The sequence below is a fragment of the Erinaceus europaeus genome, chromosome 4, assembly GCF_950295315.1.
Source record: "Erinaceus europaeus chromosome 4, mEriEur2.1, whole genome shotgun sequence".
Classification (NCBI taxonomy): Eukaryota; Metazoa; Chordata; class Mammalia; order Eulipotyphla; family Erinaceidae; genus Erinaceus; species Erinaceus europaeus.
In genome coordinates, this window is record NC_080165.1 from 88985949 (window position 1) to 89003326 (window position 17378).

The following is a 17378-nucleotide window of genomic DNA, read 5'->3' on the forward strand; positions in this document are numbered from 1 at the left end:
TGCTTCAATACTAGCTTCAGTTGCTACTGTAATTCCTGAGGTTGGTGAGTGCAATTATCAAAAAGGTATTTAGTACAGTGTTGCTTGGACTCAAGACACAACAACTGAGGAACAACAGAGCATAAAAAAAGAAACACATAAATCAAAAAAATTGGTAGATCAAAAACAAATAAAACTGCTACTCCACTGAATGAAGACAAGAGCCCAGAAGAAACTGCAATTAGCCAGAAGTAACCATAGATAAGAATAGTATGCAACAATAATAAACTTATTAATCACAGAAATGAAAACAACATTGGAGGAAAGGAATAGCAGTATTAGGGAAACAACAGTTGAGACCCCCAAGGAAAATACAGATTATCTTGAGGCAATTAGAGAAATTAAAGCTGAAATAGCTGAACTAAAGAAAGAAGCTGAGGGAAGGGAAAGCAGACTAACAGAAGCAGAAAACAGAATTAGTCAGACAGAGGATGAGATAGAGAAAACGAAGAAAGACGTGAAAGAGCTTAAAAAGAGATTGAGAGACACTGAAAACAACAACAGAGACGTATGGGATGATCTCAAAAGAAGTAACATTCGTATAATTGGCCTGCAGGAGGAAGAAAGAGGAAGGGGAAGCAAACAGTCTAGAGGAAATAATAGAAGAAAACTTCCCAGACCTGAATAACAGAAAGGACGTCAAGATTCAAGAGGCCCAGAGGGTACCAAACAGAATCAACCCAGACCTGAAGATACGAATACACATCATAGTCACAATGAGAAGAAGTAAGGATAAAGAAAGGACCCTAAAGGCTGCAAGAGAGAAACAAAAAGTCACATACAAGGGAAAACCCATAAGACAATCAGCAGACTTCTCCACTCAAACTCTAAAAGCCAGAAGAGAATGGCAACATATCTATCGAGCCCTGAATGAAAAAGAGTTTCAGCCAAGGATAATATATCCTGCTAGACTTTCATTCAAACTAGATGGAGGGATCAAACCTTCTTAGACAAACAACAGTTAAAGGAGGCAACCATCACCAAACCAGCCCTGAAAGAGGTTCTAAAAACCTCTAATAAACAAGAACATCACTATAATGCTGGCAATATATCAGAGCAAACAAAAAAAATTTTATTTTTTGAACAACGGCACTACAATACATTAAATCCAAACTATCAATAAATGTCAATGGCTTAAACTCACCCATCAAAAGGCACAGAGTTGGGGCTGGATCAGAAAACATAATCAAACCATATGCTGCTTGCAAGAATCCCATGTGTTACAACAAGATAAACACAGACTTAAAGTTAAAGGATGGAAAACTATCATACAGGCTAACAGACCACAAAAAAGGGCAGGAACAGCCATTCCCATCTCAGACACGACAGATTTTAAATTAAACAAAGTAATAAAAGATAGGAAAGGACATTATATAATGATTAGAGAATCAATCAGCCAAGAAGACTTAACATTCATTAACATCTATGCATCCATGAGGGACCATCTAAATACGTCGAGCACTTACTGAAAGAATTTGAAAAATACATCAATAGTAATACAATAATAGTGGGAGACTTTAATACCCCACTCTCACACTCAGACAGATCAAAAAACACAGAATCAACAAAGAAACAAGATAATTGAATGAAGAGATTGACAGACTAGACCTCTTGGACATTTTCAGAGTCCTTCACTGGAAAAAACTGGAATACACCTTCTTTTCAAATCCACATAACACATACTCAAGGATAGACCACATGTTAGGTCACAAAGACAACATCAATAAATTCAAGATAATTGAAATCATCCCAAGTATCTTCTCTGACCCCAGTGGAGTAAAACTAACATTTAACAACAAACAGAAAATTATTAAAAGTCACAGAATTTGGAAACTAAACAATATACTCCTTAAGAAACACTGGGTCAGAGACTCACTCAAGCAGGAAATTCAAATGTTCCTGGAAACAAATGAAAATGAAGACACAACCTATCAAAATATTTGGGACACAGCGAAAGCAGTACTGAGAGGGAAACTTATAGCCATATAATCACATATTAAACACCAAGAAGAAGCTCAAATGAACAACCTTACTGAACACCTCAAGGACTTAGAGGAAGAGGAATAATGGAACCCTAAAGCAACCAGAAGGACAGAAATCAGTAAAGTTAGAGCAGAAATAAACAACATCGAAAATGAAAGAACCATACAAAAGATCAATGAAGCCAATGTTGGTTCTTTGAAAGATTAAACAAAATTGATAAATCCCTAGCAAGACTTACCAAACAAGAAAGAGAGAAGACTCAAATTAACAGAATTGTAAACAATGGAGGAGATATCACAACTGACACCACAGAAATCCAGAGAATCCTGCAAAACTTCTATAAAGAACTATATGCCACCAAGCTAGAAAATCTGGAAGAAATGGAACTATTCCTAGAAGCATATGCCCTTCCAAAACTGAACCAGGAATAACTACAAAATCTAAATTCACCAATCACAGACAAAGAAATTGAAACTGTTATTAAGAACATCCCCAACAACAAAAGTCCTGGACCAGATGGCTTCACAATTGAATTCTACGAAACTTTCAGGAAACAGTTAGTACCCATTCTTCTTAAGATTTTCTATAAGATTTAAGAAACAGGAATACTCCCTTCCACCTTCTATGAAGCCAACATTACCCTGATACCAAAAGCTGATAGGGACAGAACAAAAAAGGAAAACTATATATCAATATCTCTGATGAACATAGATGCCAAAATACTAAACAAGATCTTGGGCAACCTGATACAGCAACATATCAAAAAGATTGTTCATCACGACCAAGTGGGATTCATCCCAGGAATGCAAGGCTGGTTCAACATCCATAAGTCAATCAATGTCATTCACCACATCAATAAAAGCAAAGCCAAAAACCACATGATTATCTCAATAGATGCAGAGAAAACCTTTGACAAAATCCAACACCCATTCATGCTGAAAACTCTACAAAAAATGGAAATAGATGGGAAATTCCTCAAGATAGTGGAGTCTATATATAGCAAAACTACAGCCAACGTCATACTCAATGGACAGAAGCTGAAAGCATTCCCCCTCAGATTGGGGACTAGACAAGGCTGTCCACTGTCACCGTTATTCTTCAACATAGTATTGGAAGTTCTTGCCATAGCAATCAGGCAAGAGAAAGAAATCAAAGGAATACAGATTGGAAGGGAAGAAGTCAAGCTCTCACTATTTGCAGATGATATGATAGTATACATAGAAAACCGTAAAGAATCCAGCAGAAAATTGCTGGAAGTTATTAGGCAATATAGCAAGGTATCAGGATACAAAATCAATGTCCAAAAATCAGTGGCATTTCTTTATGCAAACACTAAATCTGAAGAAGAAGATATCCAGAAATCACTCCCATTTACTGTTTCAGCAAAATCAATCAAATACCTAGAAATAAAGTTGACCAAAGAAGTGAAAGACTTATATACTGAAAACTATGGGTCACTACTCAAGGAAATAGAAACTGATACCAAGAAATGGAAAGATTTCCCATGCTCATGGATTGGAAGAATAAATATCATCAAAATGAATATTCTCCCCAGAGCCATATACAAATTTAATGCAATACCCATCAAAGTGACACCAACCTTCTTTACGAGAATAGAACACACACTACAATCAGTTATCTGGAACATGAAAACACCTAGAATTGCCAAGACCATCTTAAGGAAAAGAAACAGAAATGGAGCATCACATGCCTAGACCTTAAGCTATATTATAAAGCCATCATCATCAAAACACTATGGTACTGGAACAAAAATAGGCACACAGACCAGTGGAACAGAGTTGAAAGCCCAGAAATAAATCCCCACACCTATGGATATCTAATCTTTGATAAGGGGGCTCAAAGGATTAAATGGAAAAAGGAAGCTCTCTTCAGTAAATGGTGCTGGGAAAACTGGGTTGAAACATGCAGAAGAATGAAATTGAACCACTTTATCTCACCAGAAACAAAAATCAACTCCAAATGGATCAAAGACCTAGATGTCTGACCAGAAACAATCAAATACTTAGAGGAAAACATTGGTAAAACACTTTCCCACCTACACCTCAGGGACATCTTTGATGAATCAAACCCAATTGCAAGGAAGACTAAAGCAGAAACAAACCTATGGGACTACATCAAATTGAAAAGCTTCTGTACATCCAAAGAAACTATTAAACAAACAAAGAGACCTCTCACAGAAGAGGAGAAGATCTTCACATGCCATACATCAGACAAGAAACTAATCACCAAAATATATAAAGAGCTCAGCAAACTTAGCACCAAAAAAGCAAATGACCCCATCCAAAAATGGGCAGAGGATATGAACAAAACATTCATCTCAGAGGAGATCCAAAAGGCTAACAAACATATGAAAAACTGCTCTAGGACACTGATTGTCAGAGATATGCAATTAAGGCAACACTAAGATACCACCTCACTCCTGTAAGAATGGCATACATCAAAAAGGACAGCAGCAACAAATGCTGGAGAGGCTGTGAGGACAGAGGAAACCTTTTACATTGCTGGTGGGAATGTAAATGGGTAAAGCCTCTGTGGAGAGCAGTCTGGAAAACTCTCAGAAGGCTAGACATGGACCTTCCATATGATCCAGTAATTCCTCTCCTGGGGTTGTACTCCAAGGACTCCGTAACACCCAACCAAAAAGAGGTGTGTACTCCTATGTTCATAGCAGCACAATTCATAATAGCTAAAACCTGGAAGCAACCCAGGTGCCCAACAACAGATGAGTGGCTGAGAAAACTGTGGTATATATACACAATGGAATACTATGCAGCTATCAAAAACAATGAACCCACCTCTGCTGACCCATCTTGGACAAGCTAGAAGGAATTATGTTAAGTGAGCTAGTCAGAAAGATAAAGATGAGTATGAGATGATCCAACTCATCAACAGAAGGTGAGTAAGAAGATCTGAAAGGGAAACTAAAGCAGGACCTGACCAAATTGTAAGTAGGGCACCAAAGTAAAAACCCCATGATGAGGAGTAGACATGCAGCTTCCTGGGACAGTGGGGGGTGGGAGTGGGTGGGAGGGATGGGTCACAGTCTTTTTGTGGTGGGAATGGTGTTTATGTACACTCCTAGTAAAATGTAGTCATTTAAATCACTAGTTAATTAATATGAGAGGGGGAAAATCAATTGTATGCCTCAAAGTTTTTCAAAACAGAAACTGAATCTTTTCAATATATAGGCTGTGTAACTGATATGTAGACTCTCTCAGAAGCCTAGACCAAGTAGATCAGAAGCAACCAATAGCACAGCTATATACAAGATACTGGGTACTGTACACCAAACCCTAACAAAAGGACTTTTCAAAGTGAACCCAATCACCAAATAATGTGATGATAACATTAACTATCGATTGTCTTTTTGAACCCTAAGACAGCAGGAACCTCACATCTCCAGTTGGAGCCTTTACTTCCCCCAGTCCTGGAACCATTGGATAGGGCTCACTTTCCCATATGCCTCTCCCAATCCATATCAAATAATATTGCACCTGCTGATGACAACCTAACCAACACAACGATTGCCACCTCAACATGCTTCACTTCAGACTGTGTCCAGAGACTTCACGTGTGTAATGACAACCCTTCAGCTTCATTACTCGGGTGAGACCTTTCCTTTCCTAGTAAACTCTAATTTCATCTCAGGTGGTTTACTTTCTAATAAAGTCCCAAAACCTAGATATACACCAGTTTCTGTGAGAGAGAGCATATGTTCACACGTATCCGTAAACTACTGCAAAATAAATGCCTGAAAGCAGAAGTGCACTAGAGTTTGCAGTGAGTACCCCCCAACACTTCCTCTCCACGATTCCAAGCTTTGGGTCCATGATTGCTCAACAATTTGTTTGGCTTCGTATGTTAACTCTCTTTTCAGTCACCAGGTTCCAGATGTCATCAGGATGCTGGCCAGGCTTCCCTGAACTGAAGACCCAACCAATGTGTCCTGGAGCTCCACGTCCCCAGAGACCCACTGTACTAGGGAAAGAGAGAGGCAGACTGGGAGTATGGACCAACCAGTCAACACCCATGTTCAGCGGGGAAGCAATTACAGAAGCCAGACCTTCTACCTTCTGCAACCCACAATGACGCTGGGTCCATGCTCCCAGAGGGATAGAGAATAGGAAAGCTATCAGGGGAGGGGTTGGGAGATGGAGATTGGGTGGTGGGAATTGGGTGGAATTGTACCCCTCCAACCCTATGGTTTTTTTAATTATACCTTTCTTAAATAAAAAAATAAAATATAATATAATAAAAAAAAGAAAACAAATAACAACAACAAAAAATTCAACACTTCGTTGACTATGCTACCTCCCAAGTCACTCATCTATTTCTGAGAGAGAGAGACATCTACAAAGTGAAATACTTAAAGGCATTTCTTTCCCTAATGTTGCCTCTACATTTTTAGAATAAACTATTTAAAAAATGTTAAAAAAAAAAAGCTTCAGGAGACAATTAATACCCATACTCCTAAAGCTTTTCCATAAGATCGAAGAAACAGGGACACTTCCTTCACTTTCTATGAAACCAACATCACTATGATACCCAAAGCAGATAGAGACACAACAAAAAAGTAAAACTACCGACCAATATCTCTGATGAACATAGATGCCAAAATATTAAACAAAATCTTGGCCAACCGGGTACAACAGTACATCAAAAAGACTGTTCATCAAGACCAAGTGGGATTCATCCCCGTAATGCAAGGCTGGTTCAACATCCGTAAGTCAATCAATGTCATTCTCCACATCAATAAAAGCAAAGCCAAAAACCACTTGATTATCTCAATAGATGCAGAGAAAACCTTTGACAAGATCCAATACCCATTCATGCTCAAAACTCTACAAAAAATGGGAATAGATGGGAAATTCCTCAAGATAGTGGAGTCTATATCTAGCAAAGCAACAGCCAACATCATACTCAATGGACAGAAGTTGAAAGCATTTCCCCTCAGATCAGGGACTAGATAGGGCTGTCCACTGTCACCATTACTCTTCAACATAGTATTGGAAGTTCTTGCCATAGCAAACAGGCAAGAGAAAGAAATCAAAGGAATACAGATTGGAAGGGAAGAAGTCAAACTCTCACTATTTGCAGATGACATGATAGTATACATAGAAAAACCTAAACAATCCAGTAGAAAACTACTGGAAGTTATTAGGCAATATAGCAAGGTAACAGGCTACAAAATCAATGTCCAAAAACCAGTGGCATTTCTCTATGCAAACACTAAAACTGAAGAAGAAGACATCCAGAAATCACCCCATTCACTGTTGCAACAAAATCAATAAAATGCCTAGGAATAAATCTAACCAAAGAAGTGAATGACTTGTATACTGAAAACTATGTGTCACTCTCCACGGAAATAGAAACTTATACCAAGAAATGGAAAGATATCCCATGCGCATGGATTGGAAGACTTAATATCATCAAAATGAATATTCTCCCCAGAGCCATATACAAATTTAATGCAATACCCATCAAAGTTCCACCAAGCTTCTTTAAGAAAATAGAACAAAAACTACATTTTGGAACCAGAAAACACCTAGAATTGCCAAGACCATCTTAAGGAAAAGAAACAGAAATGGAGGCATCACACTGCCAGATCTCAAACTATATTATAATGCCATCATCATCAAAACAGCATGGTTCTGGAACAAAAATAGGCACACAGACCAGTGTAACTGAATTGAAATCCCAGAACTAAACCCCCACACTTAAGGACATCTAATCTTTGATAAGGGGTCCCAAAGCATTAAATGGAAGAAGGAGGCTCTCTTCAATAAATGGTGCTGGGAAAACTGGGTTACAACATGCAGAACAATGAAACTGAACAACCTTATCTCATCAGAAACAAAAATCAACTCCAAATGGATCAAAGACCTGGATGTCAGACCGGAAATTATCTAATACTTAGATGAAAACATTGTTAAAACACTTTCCCACCTAAACCTCAAGGACATCTTTGATGAAACAACCCAATTGCAAGGAAGACTACAGCAGAAACAAACCAATGTGACTACATCAAATTGAAAAGCTTCTGCCATGCCAAAGAAACTATCACACAAACAAAGAGACCCCTCACAGAATGGGAGAAAATCTTCACATGACAAACATCAGACAAGAGATATTATATACAAAAATATAAAATATAAAGAGAACTCAGCAAACTTAACACCAAAAAAGCAAATGACCCCATCCAAAAATGGGCAGAGGATATGAACAAGACATTCACTTCATATGAGATCCAAAAGGTTAACAAACTTATGAAAAACTGTTCCAGATCGCTGATTGTCAGAGAGATGCATATAAAGACAGCATTGCAATACCACCTCACTCCTGTGAGAATGGCATACATCAAAAAGGACAGCAGCAACAAATGGTGGAGAGGCTGTGGGGACAGAGGAACCCTTCTACACTGCTGGTGGGAATAAATTGGTCCAGCCTCTCTGGACAGCAGTCTGAAGAACTCTTACAAGGCTAAACATAGACCTTCCATATGACCCAGTAATTCCTCTCCTGGAATATACATATTCCTCCTTAGGGATTCCATAATGCCCAACCAAAAAGAGGTGTGTACATCTATGTTCATAGCAGCACAATTTATAATAGCTAAAACCTGGAAGGAACCCAGGTGCCCAACAGCAGATGAGTGGCTGAGAAAGCTGTGGTACATATACACAATGGAATACTATGCAGCTATTAAGAACAATGAGCCCACCTTATCTAACCCATCTTGGACAGAGCTAGAAGGAATTATATTAAATCAGCTAAGACAGAAAGATAAATATTAGTATGGTATATCCCACTCATCAACAGAAGATGAGAAAGAAGAACAGAACGGGAAACTAAAGGCAGGATATGATTAAATCAAGAGCAGGGCACCAATGTAAAAACACTGTGGTGAAGGGGAGGGTGGCCATTGGGCTTCCCGGCATGGTGGGGGGGGGGTTGATGGGGGGGATGGGACACAGTCTTTTGGTGGTGGGAGTTGTGTTTATGTACAATCCTATTAAAGTGTAAAAATTATATAAACCACCATTTAATTAATATGAGAGGGGAAAAACTGATGATATGTCTAGAACTTCTTAAAACACAGACTGAGTCTTTTTAATACATAGGCTGTCTTTGATATGTTCTCTCCCAAAAGCCTAGACCAGGGAAAACAGAAGCAACCGCTAGCACAGCGATATACAAGATACTGTGTACTATACCCCAAACCCTATCAAAGGGACTTTCCAAAGTTAACCCTATCACCAAATAATGTGATGATAACGATAACTATCTATTGTCTTCTTGAACCCTAAGACAACAGAAACCTCACATTTCCACTATAGAGCCTATATTTCCCCCAGCTCTGGAACCTTAGGGTGGGGCCCACTTTTCTGCATGCTGCTCTCAATTCAAATCAAATAATATTGCATCCGCGGATCGCAACCTAATCAACACAACGTATGCCACCCCACCTCAGCAAGCTTCACTTCAGACTGTGTCCAGAGACTTCAGGTGTGGAATGACAACCCTTCAGCTTCATTACTCGGGTGAGACCTTTCGTTTTATAGTATTCTCTAATTCCATCCCAGGTGGTCCACTGCCTAACAAAGTCCCAAAATCTAGATATAGAACAGGTTCCAGGAGATAGAGGATATGTTCACAAGTATCCATAAACTAGGGCAAATATATACTTGAAAGCAAAAGTACACTAGAGTCTGCAGTGAGTACCTCCCTAACACTTCCTCTCCACTATTCCAACCTTTGGGTCCATGATTGTTCAACAATTTGTTTGGCTTTGTATGTTAACTCTCTTTTCAGCCACCAGGTACCAGATGCTGACCAGACTTCCCTGGACAGATGACCCCATCAATGTGTACTGGAGCTCTACTTCCTCAGAACCCCACCCTACTAGGGAAAGAGAGAGACAGACTGGGACTATAGATCGACCAGTCAACGCCCATGTTCAGTGGGGAAGCAATCACAGAAGCCACACCTTCCACCCTCTGCAACTCACCATGACCCTGGATCCATACTCCCAGAGAAATAGAGTATGGGAAGGCTATCAGGGGAGGGGGTGAGATGTGGAGATTGGGTTATGGGAATTGTGCAGAATTGTACCCCTCTTATTCTATGGTTTTGTTAATGTCTCCTTTCTTAAATAAAAAAATAAAAAAGAAGAATTGAGGGCCCAGAAGTAAGTCCCCACAGTTAGGGACATATAATCATTGACAATGGTGCCCAAACTATTAAATGGGGAAAGCAGAGTCTCTTCAAAAAATGGTGTTGGAAAAAATGGGTAGAAAAATGCAGAAGAATGAAACTAAACCATTATATCTCAAAAAATACAAAAGTAAATTCCATGTAGATCAGGGACTTGGATGTTAGATCAAAAACTATCAGGTACTTAGAGGAAAATATTGGCAGAACTCTCTTCCGCATAAATTTCAAAGACATCCTTAATGAAACAAATCCAATTACAAGGAAGACTAAGGCAAGCATAAACCTATGGGACTACATCAAATTAAAAAGCTTCTGCACAACAAAAGAAACCACTACCTAAACTAAGAGGCCCCTCACAGAATGGTAGAAGATCTTCACATGCCACACATCAGACTCAACAACTCAACCACAAGAAAGCAAATGGCCCCATCCAAAAATGGGGAGAGGACATGGACAGAATATTCGCCACAGAAGAGATCCAAAAGGCCAAGAAATACATGAAAAAATACTCCAAGCCTTTGATTTTCAGAGAAATGCAAAGCAAGACAATGATGAGATACCACTTCACTCCTGTGGGAATGTCATACATCAGAAAAGTAACAGCAACAAATGCTGGAGAGGTTGTGGGGTCAAAGGAACCCTCCTGAACTGCTGGTGGGAATTTAAATTGGTCCAACCCCTGTGGAAAACAGTCTGAAGGACTCTCAGAAGCCTAGAAATGGATCTACATTATGACTCTGCAATTCGTCTCCTGGGGATATATCGTAAGGAGCCTAACACACCCATCCAAAAAGATCTGTGTACACTTGTGTTCTTAGAAGCACAATTTGTAATAGCCAAAAACCTGGAGCAACCCAGGTGTCCAACAACAGATGAGTGGCTGAGCATGCTGTGGTACATATACACAGTGGAATGCTACTCAGCTTAAAAAACAGCGACTACACCATTTTCAGCCTATCTTGGATGGACCTTGAAAAATTCATGTCAAGTGAAATAAGTCATAAACATAAGGATGAATATAGGATGCTCTCACTCTCAGGCAGAAGTTGAAAAACAAGATCAGAATAGAAAACACAAGTAGAACCTGAACTTGAATTGGCATATTACACCAAAGTAAAAGACTCTGGGGTGATTGGGGGGGGGGGGTAAAATACAGGTCCCAAAAGGATGACAGAAAACCTAGTGGGGGTTGTATTTTTATATGGTATACTAGGAAATGTTATGCATGTATAAACTATTATATTTACTGTCAAATGTAAAACATTAATTCCCCAATAAAGAAATTAAAAAAAAAGAATTCCCTTACACATCTAAACCCAATTTGCATGGATTTTAGATATCCAACATATCTATAGACTTATCATGTGGTCTCCACTAATATAAACATACCTGCACACATGCACAGACTCTCACCCTCACATACCATTATTTTTGTAGTCTCTCTACTATGATCAACCAGTTTCCAAAGTCTTAAATCATATGTAATGTATTATTCTTTGTTAATATTTAATCTTATATTGCACAATATTCCATATAGCCATATCTCCTGCCTAGTTTTCAGATAAACTTCTTCCTTCATATCACTATAGCTGCTATATTATTTCAGGTTCTTGTTACTTTTTACTCTGATTACTTTAATATCTTCTTTTTAAATATATTTATTCATTTATTTATTGCTTTTAGGTTTATCACTGGGGCTTGGTGCCAGCACTACAAATCCACTGCTCCTGTAGGCCACCCCCGCCTTTTTTCATTTTATGCAATAGGGAAGAAAGAAATTGAGAGGGTAGGGGAAGATAAAGAGGGAGAGAAATATAGACACCTGTAGACCTGCTCCACTGCTTTTGAAGCACCCATGCTGCTGGTGGGGGAGCCTGAGCTTGAACTAACCTGTTGCTCTACCTTCTATCCCCCTTAGTCTCTGACTAACAGTAACTTTTGCTTAATCACACTTAAATGACTTCTAGTATAAGATTTTATTTTTCAAAAAAAAATCTGAGAGAAAGATTCAGGCACTATTAGGATATTGTACATACCTCAGATGGAGGAGTAGTGAGTAGCTGTTTAGGAAGGAAATCATTAAGAGGAACATTATGGCAGCCAGGGAGATAGCTCACCTTGTAAAGCAAAATACTTGCTTGCCTGAGTATCCTAACTTGAACCTGATGCCACTCTATTTCTCACATAACTTAACTAATACAAATGAAATATATATTTAACAGATAAATTATGGCTGTAGATAATTGGGTTACCCAGAAGCCCTCCTGCAAGTGTGACTTTAGGGCCAGGTACAATGTACTAATAGGAATCTTCTTAACAGAATGCAGACATTTATTAGTTGAGGGTTACTTGTATAACCTGAAAGTAGGTTTAAAAAAATAACAACAGAGAAAAACCCTTGGGGGAGGGGTAAGGGGAGACAGAAATAACCATCATGTGAAAATTATCAACTCTTTGGGACGTATCCAATATAGTTGTGGGTGAATACAAAACTGCTTGGAGAGAATTTGAGTTTGATTGGAATTGGTGTAGGGAGTGGTATTTCATGCCAAATGTTTCATAAGTAACATAATCAACGTGGTGAAAAAAGGTAATTCTGGACTTCCATGCTCCTTGGGAGAACAAGTAGCAACTATACATACAAGACACCATTGTGAAAAATTTAGAAACTAGGGTAAGGCTAAAGCAACCTCTGGATTACAGAGAGGCTGGGGAAAGGAAATCATGTTAGGAAAGTATGATTATACTCTACAACTCCTTTCCTATATAATGCTGCAATGACAAGGTCCTCTGAGTCTCTACTTAATCCAATTATAAAAGAGAACACAATGTGAACACTAACTCCCAAGTGTTGTAGGATGCTTCCGAGATCTACTGGATCTAGCCTAATAGTGGTTAATAGGTCACTAGCAGATTGTGGATCAAATAGAGATTCTTTTCTAAGTGATCAGATGTGACAGAGAAGGTGCTAAAAATGTAGACACTATAGATGCTAAAGCATTTCCTATGGGAGTTGGGTGATGGTTCATTCTGTATAGTACATATGTTACCATGAGAAAGGATATATAGTCCAGTCCCAGTCGGTGACTGCGAGGGTAACTGAGCTTCACAAGGGGGGCGGGGAGCTACAGATGTCTCTATTTCTCTCTTTTCCTCTCTATCTCTGTCATTCATTTTCTAGCAAAAGCAAAATGGGTGAAGAAATGCCATCAGGAGAGGTTGGTGATCAGCTAGAACCTTGTTGGCAAAAAAACAAACAAACAAAAAAACTCAGATATCCTATCTTTACATCACAAAAGCTAAAAGTAAAATAAGATAGACAAAATTAGCAGAGGAAAAGAAATCATAAATATTGGACTATAAATAAATAAATAAATAAATAAATAAATTCAAAATACAAAACGTTGAAAAGATTAATAAAACTAAGGAATGGTACTCTGAAAAGGTAAAATGAAAACCTTTAACTATACTGAGAAAAAATGTGTAAGACTCTAATAAGTAAAAACGGAAGCAAAAATACTATAATTGACACCATAGTGTCTTTGAATAATGACAAACCAATAAATTGGATAAGCTAAAAGTGGGTCAATTACTGGAACTAAACAAACTATAGATACTGAATCATGAATAAATGCTTAATTAATGATGTTGGCTATTTTCCTTACTTTTTTTTTACTAGTGACTTAATAATGATTGGCAAGATTGTGAAGTAAGAGGGGTACATTTTTTTTTTACAATTCAATTCCCACAACCAGAGTTCCATATCCCCTTAAAGGTATTTTATAGTGTTTAAACTCTTGTCTTTCTTTTTGTTACTTTAAAATTTTCATTGAGAAAATTCTGTTTTATTCCTTCCCAAATAGGAGCCAATGTACCACATGCACCAAGCATTAACAATTCTCTCTAGCTTAGATTACTTGGCCCCTAGTCACCTCCCATCCTCTTCCCATCTCCCTTTCCATTCCACTCCCGTCATCCACCCATCTCCTGCTTTTGAATGCTTGGATCTGAAGTATCACTACGTTGTACAGACTACGTTGTACAGTCATACAATTATACAAGTTTCAGGTGTTCATCACTGAAAACAAATGTGTTTCTGCTTTATCCTGACTTATGCCCTCCTTCCTCAGCTTTCCCCATTTTCTTTGTGGAGAGAGAAGAGAGGAGAGAGAGAGAGAGAGAAAGAGAGAGAGGCCAAGATATTATGACAATGAAGCTTCCTTCAACGCAGTGAAAAGCTACACTGAAACTTAGGTCTTGCACATGGCAAAGCAACACACTATTCAACTGAGTATTTTGCCAAACCTAAATGATCATATCTTAATTTGTTTTAGTGCAAATTATTCCAACTATTTATCTAAAATTGCTTAATATAATTTTAAATCTATATTCTCTTTTATAACCAACATTCTTAAAGACATCTTTATTAGTGATTTAATATAGATTTACAAAATTTTGAAACAACAGCAGCATAATTCCACACTGTTCCCACAACCAGAGTTCTATGTCCTCATTTCCTTCATTGGAAACTGTAGTAGTTATCCCGAGGTCACAGATATAGGCTGATTAATATATATATATATCCATTTTTTATATGGTTCTGCTTTCTCTTCCTTTCGAAGTCATACCTACATCTATTTCTTCTAGTGAATACCCTTCCTTTTTTATCTTCTCTCTCTCTGGGCCTTGGAGTCTTAATAGAATTGGCCAATGTTTTGTACACTCCTGCTATATTACCTAATTGTTTGTGAATATGTGTGTATTGTTATTTGTTTGTGTGTCTCATTTGTATTCCATTTGTCTGGTTATTATTACTATTTGCTTCTGTTTAGGTTGATACTCTTCCAACCTCTACCAATTACCCCCTTCATTTCCTATAACACAACATTTCTCATTTTCCTGTACATATTTATTCCAAAATTTAGTCCTCAGACTAGTTCTATCCAAGTCCATGATTAAATAAAATTTTGATGGTGATTTCTAAATTTATATTTATAAATAATTAATTAAACGTTTGTTTATGTAGTTACAATTGCATAAAGACTTTTTAACTTGGGGCCACTTGCTGGTGCACCTGGTTAGATACATACATCACAGTGCACAAGGACCATAGTTCAAGTCCCTGGTTCCCACCAGTAGGGGGAAAGCTTTGTGAATGGTAAAGCAGGGCTGCAGGTGTCTCCTTTTCTTTTTCCCCTCTTTATTTCCCTCTCCATTCTCATTCCCCTCCACTCCCCAATAATAAATAAATGAAAAGATTTAAAAGACTTTTTAACTTGAAGTATCAAATTAAACCCAATGCTATTCTCTCATTTTTTTCTACTTTACCAAAACCATAGCTCTTTTCCAAATCAATTGTTTAGCTTTCAATCTGTGTATGACATGTAGCACATTTTTGTACTGAATCTGATCTTATTGAACCTACAACACTGCCTTACAATTATCTTAGAAACTTGTGACTGTCAACACTCTATAGATACACTATTTGTCACCTCTCTCTTCATAACCACAGATTCACATTTTGGGGCCTGTTCCTCAAAGGTGACTTATCCCAGTGTGCTTTGACAGTGGCAATATTGCACAGTGATTAGGATTTGAGCTTTGAAGACTGACTATTTAAATCTCAGTATGTGAATTCAGAAAATTGCTTTATTCCTCTGAACATCAGTGTTTTGATCTATAAAGGGAGGATATTGCACTCTGATTCATGAAGGGATGGTCAGTTTAAGTGAGACAGAAAACATACCTGCATCATAGCATATGATACTGAAGGTATCATATGATTTAGTAACCATAAGGATTGCTCATGCAAATAGTAGATATGATTCATTGTCAAAATGATTATCTCATCCCAGCAGCAGGTCTAGTAACAGATCTTTAATTTGACTAATAAATGGGGACAGGTACACCTAGTAGAGTGAAGAAGTCATCATGTGTGAGGAAAGAGATTTAATATCCCCATCACCATATTAAGGGTGAGTGAATGTACGTAAAACTTCACAAGCAGTGGAGTAGTACCACTTTCAAGACCTCTCACTCTTAGTTTTTCCTGTCTCTATCAGAGTAAAGAAAAGTGAAGAAGAAGAAGAAGAAGAAGAAGAAGAAGAAGAAGAAGAAGAAGAAGAAGAAGAAGAAGAAGAAGAAGAAGAAGAAGGAGAAGAAGAAGAAGGAGAAGAAGAAGAAGGAGAAAATGAGGAGGAGGAGAAGGAGAGGAGGGGAGGGGAGGAGAAGGTAATAGTAGTAAAGGAGGGAGAAGAGGAAGAGGAGGAGGAGGAGAAAGAAGGAGAAGCAGAAAAAAAGATAAAGATAGGAATATATACATAGAACTGGGGTCTATTCATCAAAAAGTTCAAGACATTCTATTTTTCCCCTCTCATCTTGATTGTAAGTTAATAGGAGTGTAACTTTAATATCATTCCTGCCATCAAAGATTTGTTTCTGTAACTCCAGGCCCCTACAGGGGAGCTAAAAATCTACCCTCACCCTTCCCCCAGAGCTTTTTTTTTTTTTAAACTTTGGTGCAATACTCCAAACTTAGTAAATTTCTGCTTTATGCTTCCATTTCTGTTCTTCTTTCTCAACTTCTGTTTATGAGTGGGATCATCTCATACTCATCTTTCACTTTCTAATTTATCTCACTTAAGATAATTCCTTCTAGCTCCATCCAGGATGGGTAGGAGAATATGGGTTCATTATTCTTAACAACTGAGTAGCAGTTTATTGTGTATATATACCACAACTTTTTCAGTAATTCATGTGTTGTTGGGCACCTGGGTTGTTTGCAGGTATCCACTATTATGAATTCTGTGTTATGACCATAGGTTTACACATATCTTTTTGGATGGGTGTTCTTGAATACCCTATACTAGGCTATAACCTTCGGAAAGGAATTATTGGGTCATAAGGTGTTGGGGCTCTGTGTAAGCTTGATAGAGCTTAGGGAGAACTCCCCTCATCCTTGGATGGAGGTCAGAGAAGATACCCTCTTGTTAGTCTCTCTCAACCGAGGTGAGCAAAGGGGAGAAACTGTCTCTCAGACTAAGTTCTTCCCTTCCTGACTCTCAAGCCCATGGAGACCTCACTGCCTCTTTCCATTAACTGCAAGCCACATGGCTGCCTGC